Genomic DNA, 8,668 nt, shown 5'->3' with positions numbered 1-8,668 from the left:
GGTAGAAGAGCAGCTTCCAGACGTGGAATGGGAAACTTAAACTTCTGCTAACAAAGCAGATATCAGCTGCTCCTGATACTGTATTCAAATATGGCGCCCCATAAATTCCATGACTGGTGCCAGCAACAGTCCATTCATTCTCTGTGGTTTCCTTTCTGCCCCCTCAGCATCAACCTCATCTTAAATTGGCTCTTGGGGAAAAAGAAACAGCACCCAGTGGCAACCAGAGCTTCCTGCCTCCTGCTCAGTTCAATGAAAAACAAGAAATAAATAAGCTCCTCCGAATGATGGCTGGGCCAGCTCAGGTTTCATGCCTGTCCAGGGGCCACTAGCAGTTCCAAAGGAATACCATCAAGAGCCCCATTAGGAGCTGAGGATGCAGTAGACGCCAATAAGAAGTCAGGGTTCTCAGAGAGAAAAGACTCACAGCAACAGCTTCTGATCTCCTGTCCCGGCTTACAGCACACACACTTGTCAATTCCAGAAGCTTCAGCCTCCAAATTAAGATCCTATGAGAGCACGCACGCACACACGCCTGGCACGAGAGGAGAATGGAGGAGAAGGGATTGCGGTGTGATCATCCCCCCTGGGGGATGATTTCTCACTTTCTCTCCCTCCGTCTCTGTCTGTTTGGCAAGCACACGTGCCCTATAGCGAAAACCTCTCCAAAAAAAAAAAAAAAGATCCTATGAGAGAGAAATGCCAATAGGTGGCGTGGTGGTTGGGGTGTTGGACTCCCATATGGTTGACCGTGGTTCAAGTCCTAAACCTGGTGACTTGAAAATCATGCCAGGCATGTGTGCATGTGTGCCCAAAATCTCAGGAGGAGAAGGGATTATGGTATGGCAAGCCCATGGGGGTGATTTTTCACTTTCCCTCTCTCTGTCTCTCTCCATATCCAATGAGCACATACACCCTCTGGCAAAACAAACAAACAGAAACTTTAAAAATAAAAAGACCCTGGGACCAGCAGTTAGCATAATGGCTATGTCGCTGGACTCCCACATAGTCGACTGTGGTTCGAGTCCCGGACCCGGTGGCTTAAACTCACGCCGGGCGCGTGTGCGTGCGTGCCCAGGATCCCGAGAGGAGAATAGAGGAGAAGGGATTGCAGCGTGGCCATCCCCCCTGTGGGGTGATTTCTCGCTTTCTGTCTCTCTGTCTCTGTCTGTCTGTCTGGCGAGTGCATGCGCCCTATAGCAAAAACCTCTCCAAAAAATAAATAAATAAGTAAATAAATAATAAAAAGACCCTTATGAGAGATATTCTAAATTCTCCCCATAGATGAAGCCAGACTCTCAGGAAGGTGCATATGGAAAATACAATGTTTCGAGTCCTCTTAGAACCACTGTTACTGAAGTGCATGTCAGCAGTACCTTAGTAAGGATCTCTTCTTCATCCATAACTGTTTTAGGAAAAAACGTGCCTCTCTTGACCTACTCATTTGATTTCATTTATGGACAATGTGAAGCACATTTTTAAAACATTTATTCCCTTTAGCTCTCTAAGAATCTCGGGTTTATGGCTTATCTCAAAGGAAAGATGGGATTAAGTTTTTCACGCTAACCTTGTATCTTATTTTATTGTTTTTCTATCCATTGTTTCTTGTCCTAATTCAATGAATTTTTGTGCGTAATTTTTTTATGTGGAAGAAGCATGTTCATAGCAAATAAATACACTAAAATAGCTCAATATATGGAAAATAATATGTAGACTCAAAGTCAAACCCAGCATTGTAAAAGTTAATTCATAAAAAGTGAGGGAGTAGGGCTGCCCTGGAGATAAAGCAGTAAGGTGCTGGTCAGATGATGCTGAATTTTTACAGGAGATCTATTTCCTGGCCAATATGTGCACACCAAGTGTGCACACCCATGATTCCGGCTGCTGGGGGGTTGGGGAGGGCACAAGGGCATGAGACTCTGTTCAGGATCCTTGTCTCTCTCTCTCTCTTCTCTCTTTCATTCTTATGAAAGAAAGAAAGAAAGAAAACTTTTAAAAAGTGAAGAAATAGCCAGTCCAGGTGGTGTGGTGGTTGAGGCAGCAGGATCCCACATGATCAACTCTGGAGTTCAAGCCTCAGATCTGGTGGCTTGAAAGACATGCTGGGCACAGGTGTGTGCATACCCCAGATCCCAAGAGGAGAATGGAAGAGAAAGAACTGCAGTGTGATCATCTCCCCAGAGGATAAGGATGTTTCTCACTTTCCCTCTCTTTCTCTCTGGTGAGTGGGTGCATGCTTTAACAAAAACTGAAAGAAAAGAAAAAAAAGAAGAAGAAATAGAAATGTTCGGTTTCTATTTCTATGAAGGGGGTCATTGAATAAATTACAGTATATTTATACAATTAAACACATTACCACTAAAACTTATGTTTACAAAGAATTTATGATAAAATCGAAATCCTTTGCTTATAATATTAGCTTTAAAAAAAGCAGTAAGCAAAATAGAATATGGGCCTTCATTTTCTGACAAAATAAATGGGCCTACTCCAGCCTCTCATCACCACGAAAGCACAGAAAGCTTGGATGAGAGAATTAAGGGGTCCATATAAGAATTCGCCTCTACAATTATCAGTTGTAGAAACAATAGAAAAATAAAACCCATATGTACTCCAAAAAATGACTAATTTTAGGGAGTTTAAAAGCAAAACAGAAGCAAAGTATCAGCTAAGGGCAGGAATGACAGATGAGAGTCATCAGAGTTCAAACACTTTAAGGTCCAGTAGTGTTCCAAGGAGGGCAGACATTTGATTTAACGTGAGTTTTGCTGGTGGTGGTTGTTTTGTTTTTGCCATAGAATGGGTGTGCTTGCTGGAGAGAGAAAGTGAGAAATCACCCTCTCCCCCCAAGGGGGGATGGCTACGCCACAATCTCTTCTTGGGATTTTGGGCACACGCATACACACACACACACACACACACACACACACACACACACACACGCCCAGCATGATTTTCAAGCTGCCAGGTCTGGAACTCAGACCTTTGTCAGCCACATGGGAGTCCAGCACCTTAACCACCATGTTACCTTTTGACCCAATGTTAGATTTTTTAAATCAAGGACATAGACTAAAAATGCATGGGTAACCACATAAAGAATCAAAACAACATGTACATCTAAATATATAAAGATTTGAAATAAATAAAAAACACATTGAATTCACCCATATAAAAGGCAGAGATTATTGCATTTTTAAAAATAAGCCTTCCTGGGCCCAGCAGGTGGCATGCTAGCTGGAGCACTGGACTCCCACATGGTTGACCACAGTTTGAGTCCCAGACCTGGCAGCTTGCTGTCTCACTTTCCCTCTCTCTCTCTCTCTTTCTCTCTCTCTCTCTCTCTGGTGAGCTTGTGTGCCCTATAGAAAATTTAAAAAGAAACAATAATAATAAATTAAATGAAATAATTATTTAATTTTAAAAAGCCCTACTTCCCAGGGAACTTTTCATTCCATTATTATTTAACATTATCTTAATCCCTACAATTTTTTTTGTCCTAATACTTGTCTCATATAAATATAAATTGCAGTGTCTTGAGTCAACCATTCTTGACATAATGAGAATATTCTCTAATGGTTTTTGCAAATTATATGAGTGTATGTTCATATTTTCCAGCCATTTAGAAGATGTCCATTTTAATACATGCATAATATTACTATCATATCCATTATTTTTAACTTCCTAGGCCTTCGCCCACAATATGACATGATTTATCCTCCTAGACATGGGCAATGTGTTTCCAAAGCAGGATCGTCTCAGTAGGGTTTCGGTAGATCTCTTCATCAAATGCAGGGAAATATTTTCCATTGGTAGCTAATGACCAGTTTTTATTACGAGTGATTCTTTATCTAGCCTTTGTTTTATACATTTAAACCATTAGTAGCTTTATGAGATGCCCTGTCTTTTGTCTCAAGTTCTATCAACATTGTTCTGCAGGAGGGCTTATTCAACAGAGAGAAGACAAGACGAGAAATCAGAGGTTAATGAATTGAAAAGGAAGAAACAACATTGTCGTTATATATAAGAAACAATCCTTGATGTAAAAATCCAAGAAAATTGTTATATGCACTATTAGAAGGAGTAGGTATTTCAGCAGCTAAACTAACTTCAACCACTCGCAAATGCAGACTAATGTGTCATCATTAAAATTGTCCATGTCTAGAAGGATAAATCCATGTCACATTGTGTAGAACAGGCTTAAAAATCAAAAGGTAGTCGATAGGATATTTACCATTGCTTACATACGAATGTGGACATCCTCTTCAGCCAAAGCCTTTCTGGGAAAAAAGGAGCGTATGTGAATATAATTTCTAAAAGCCATGCGGAACATCTTGAAATGTCAAGAATGACAGATGCTAGAGAGCAGAATTTTCCTATGTGGCTTTTCATTTCCAGCTCTGTACAGGAATTCCCTTATCCATGCTATGACTTTCTATGATTTCAAGTTACCCAAGGTCAACCACAGTCCAAAATAGTAAATGGAAAATTCCAGAAGTAAACAATTTGGCAGTTTTCAATGCACTGTCATGTTGCCGGCATCGTTCACCTCACTGCAGTTCATCGTGTCAGCATTTTATCATTTCATATGCTCACGAGAGGAGCACGAGGAAGAGGAGGAGCCCAGTATGATAAGATATTTTGAGAGAGAAAACCCACATTCACAGAACTTCTACTGCGGTATGTATTACAATTGATCTAGTTTATTATTAATTGTTGTTCATCTCCTCTGGGGCCTAATTTATGAATTAAACGTTATCATTAGGTATGAGCGTAGGAGAAAACATAGTCTAGGGTTTAGTACCAGCTATAGTTTCAGGCCTTCACTGGAGGTCTTAGAACTCCATGAATACAGGGAATTCTGGAATGATCTATTTTACAAAAGTTCCACAAAGAGCATGCACTAGTTTTGTAATCAGGAGGGAAACACTGTTTGTTTTCATAAAAAGAAAGGCATTGAAAGAAGACCCACGTGGCACCGCACTCTACCACCTCCACGAAGATGCTTGCCAAATCAAACCGCCTCATCAATTCCATCTGACGTTTATTCTCATCTGAGAATACCTTAATTCCTCCTACTTGGCTTCTGTGTCGCTCATCATGAGATCATGCGATGTACTGTGTCCCCAAAGAGCCTACGTCATTGTAATACTTTAGCTAAATGCACTCCCAGAGTCCTCGATGGGCAGCATGGCAGGGCAGGTGTGAGCAGGGCCTTCTTTGGCTATTGCTGTGATGGGGACACGTCACGGTGTGTAAAATGCCATTAAGCGTTTAGTTTAGCATTGCTCGCTCTTGGTTCTTTCTTCACAATGTAGTTCTTCTGGAAGAGTGCAAGGCATTAATCAGTTCTCTTGTTTGAGCTCCCCCTCACTGGTGGAAAAGAGTGGAGGAGGCAAAGGAGGAAAAATATAGTTGACCACCATTTGGATCAAGACCCCTTACAAGTGCATTCTTATCTCTTGCGGCAAGGAAGCAATTTGGGAAAATCAGAAAGAAGATTGGCTCACCGAAGTCAGCTTATTTCACAACACACCAGTGTTATTTCTGCTAAGAGAGACTTTCTCAACTCGCCAGGGTCTGTTCTGTGGAAACTATTATGATCCAGGTTTTCAGATCTGGACGAATCCTCACAGTCTCTCTCTTTTTTTTTTTTCTTAAGAGTTATCTTATTTAATTTTATTATTATTATTATTATTAATTTGACCAGAGAGAGACAGGGAAAGTGAGAAAGCAAGCCACCAGGTCTGGGACTTGAATCACAATCAGCCACATGAAAGTCTAGTGCCTTAACCACCATACCACCGGCTGGCCCCTAAATCCTCCCAGACTTACATCCAGTGTTTGGCTCATCAAAGTGAGTGAGATAAAATCCACCGGGAAGCCCCATTGTAGGTAGAGTTGCTAGGGAGGAAGGCTTCCTTGCTTACCCTCACTCCAGAACAGGGTCATGTTGAGGGCAGCAGTGAAATCCAGCATTTCCAGCCCAGACAGCACCCCTGCAGGATTCTGGGCTCTACAGGGGCTGGCCCATGGGTACGCTTCCAGATCTAGCCTCTCACTCAAATCCTCTGAGACCTGGTCCAACAGGGTCGTGCCTTTGTCCTGCTTGAGTCAGTGTTTAGGCTTATTAGCTCAGGGATTCCCATAAATAGCCATAGAAGAAACCGGAAAACTCAGAAATTCTGAGGAAAACCCGGGCATTTACAGTGATCTGAATATTTTTTCAGACTCCACAGGAAGTTTAAAATGGTTGGGGAGCTAGTCAGTTATGCAACCATTTAATCAGTAAACAATTGAGTATCACAACTCTGTGTGAGGGCCCCCACTCTGGCTAAGTTTTGGAGGTTGGGGATGAATACAGGATCATCCATTCCTGTACCAAGACACTGGCATCTAGAAGGCAGAGAAGAGAGGTGCTGGACTCCCACGTGACTGACCACGGTGTGATTCCTGGACCTGGAGGCTTGCTTTCTCAATTTCCCTCTCTCTCTCTGGTGAGTATGCATGTCCTATAGCAAATTAAAATAATAATAATAATAACAATAATAATAAATTATTATTTTTTAAAATAGGCAAATAGACGTTAGTATGGAGGTACCGTAACTGCCATGGTGAAACCTCAGAGGTGAGGTCTTCTGGCCAAGCGTCTACAATTTCGTATTGTTGGAACATTCATGGTCTCCCTGAGTGCTGCAGCTTTCTGTAAGTGTGCTGTGGCCAAACCAAGAAAGAAGGCATATGCCGATTTCTATAGGAATTATGATTCCGTGATAGATTTGAAGAGATGAGGAAGGTTGGTATCTTTCAGAGTACAAACTGATTTTGGAATGTAAAGAACCTCATTGGCTGGTGCCATGTTCCTGAACTATAAAACATGAATTTTTGAGCTAAAGAATAGTTTCTCTTGGGACCAGCAGTTAGCGTAATGGCTATGTTGCTGGACTCCCATGTAGTCGACCGCGGTTGGAGTCCCGGACCCGGTGGCTTAAACTCACGCTGGGCGCGTGTGCGTGCATGCCCAAAATCCCAAGAGGAGGATGGAGGAGAAGAGATTGCAGCATGGCCCCCCTCCCCCCGGGGGGTGATTTCTCGCTTTCTGTCTCTTTGTCTCTCTCTGTCTTTCTGGTGAGCACATACACTCTATAGCAAAAACCTCTCGAAAAATTTAAAAAAAAATTAAAATGAAAACAAGAATAGTTTCTCTTGATAAATAAATACTGTAGACAGGGGGGAAAAAAGGCAAATAGGCTGAAACAAAGCAACCTAAGGGAAGTAGCACGAAAGAGTCCCAAATGAACATGGCGACCAGAGTTCACCCCCCACCCCCACCTTGGGCAGATGGATTGAAGCTTCAGTGCTTTTCAGCTGCGTGATGTTGAGCACTGACAAAATAGCCAATGTTTGGAGCACACTCTCTCTGCTAAACATTATGCGAACACTCTAGCACGCACTATCTCATTTTATCTTTGTGATAACTGGAAGAGGTGTTATTGCCTTTTTACAAAATGGGAAACAGAATTAAAAGAAAGTGCTGAAATGAAGTTCAGAGTGCAAGGTGTTTCTTGTGAAAGGAACAGGGAAATAGATCTGGTAGAGGAAAAAATAAATAAATAAATAAAATTAAATAAAATATAATTTAAAAAAGAAAAGAAGTAGAGCTATAGTGAAGGTCAAACAAAGCCTTGGCCTGGGAACTCTGGAATTCAAATATAGCCATGGAATGTTCCAGGTGGGGCCGGATGTTGAGCATGTCTGTGTCTGCCTCTCTCTGTCACTTGCTGCAGCTGTTCTAGCAAGGCAGTGCCCTACAACTAAGGGAGACCCTAAAGGAGCTGAGAGCTGGGGGCCATTTACTGATGGCATCCCCATAGCTGGGGCCAGGCCTGAGCAGCTTCTCTCTATGTCTACCACAGGAACCTGACAGTTAAAAGGCTTAGTAATAACTTTTACTGGGCCAGTAGGTGGCCTGGGAGGTCAGGCACTGGCTCCCACAGGGCCAAGTTCGCAGTTCAAGTCCCAGGCTCAGTGGCTTGAAAAACACACCAGGCAGATGGACATGCATGCCCAAGATCCTGAAAGGAGAATGGAGAAGAGGGGATTATGGCACAGCCGTCCCCTCTAGAGCTACATTCTCTCTCTCTCTGTCTCTGGCAAGCATATGTGCCCCGTAACAAAAACTAGGGAAAAAAAGAATAACTTTGGCACACAGTAGTTGCTCGATAAATTATAGCGTTTACTATTTAACATGAAGTCTAGGCAAGAAAAATGTTGTGGTAACTCTTGGAAGACATGATCCCACGAAAACGTCATCCACATGGACTGTACCGTCAGTCTGTATGTCCCCTCCCCTGTCTGTGGCTGACTGACCTTATGATTCAGAAGTGCAGCCCAGCTGTGGCCAGTGATGTGGCCAAGGAAGCTGCCAATCAACAGGTGCAATGGTGGTATGAGACAAAGGAAGTTCCAGCTTCGGGGGTGATTTTCTTGAGGAAACATCAGAGGACTTTGCTAGTTTTGTGAGCATTGCCGGGACGGTGGGAGGTGGTTGTCATCAGCAGGACAGTGAGGAGGTGGTTGTAGCCATGTGGGAGCCTGTCGGAGCCGAGTTCTGCAGGAGCCAAGGCAGAGTGGGGTCTGCGTGGACCTCATGGTCAAGTTGAGAGAAAGAGTG

The sequence above is a fragment of the Tupaia chinensis genome, unplaced genomic scaffold (assembly GCF_000334495.1).
Source record: "Tupaia chinensis unplaced genomic scaffold, TupChi_1.0 Scaffold000521_1, whole genome shotgun sequence".
Lineage (NCBI taxonomy): Eukaryota > Metazoa > Chordata > Mammalia > Scandentia > Tupaiidae > Tupaia > Tupaia belangeri.
The sequence above is the reverse complement of the archived record's forward strand: the minus strand, read 5'-3'. Positions refer to the sequence as shown.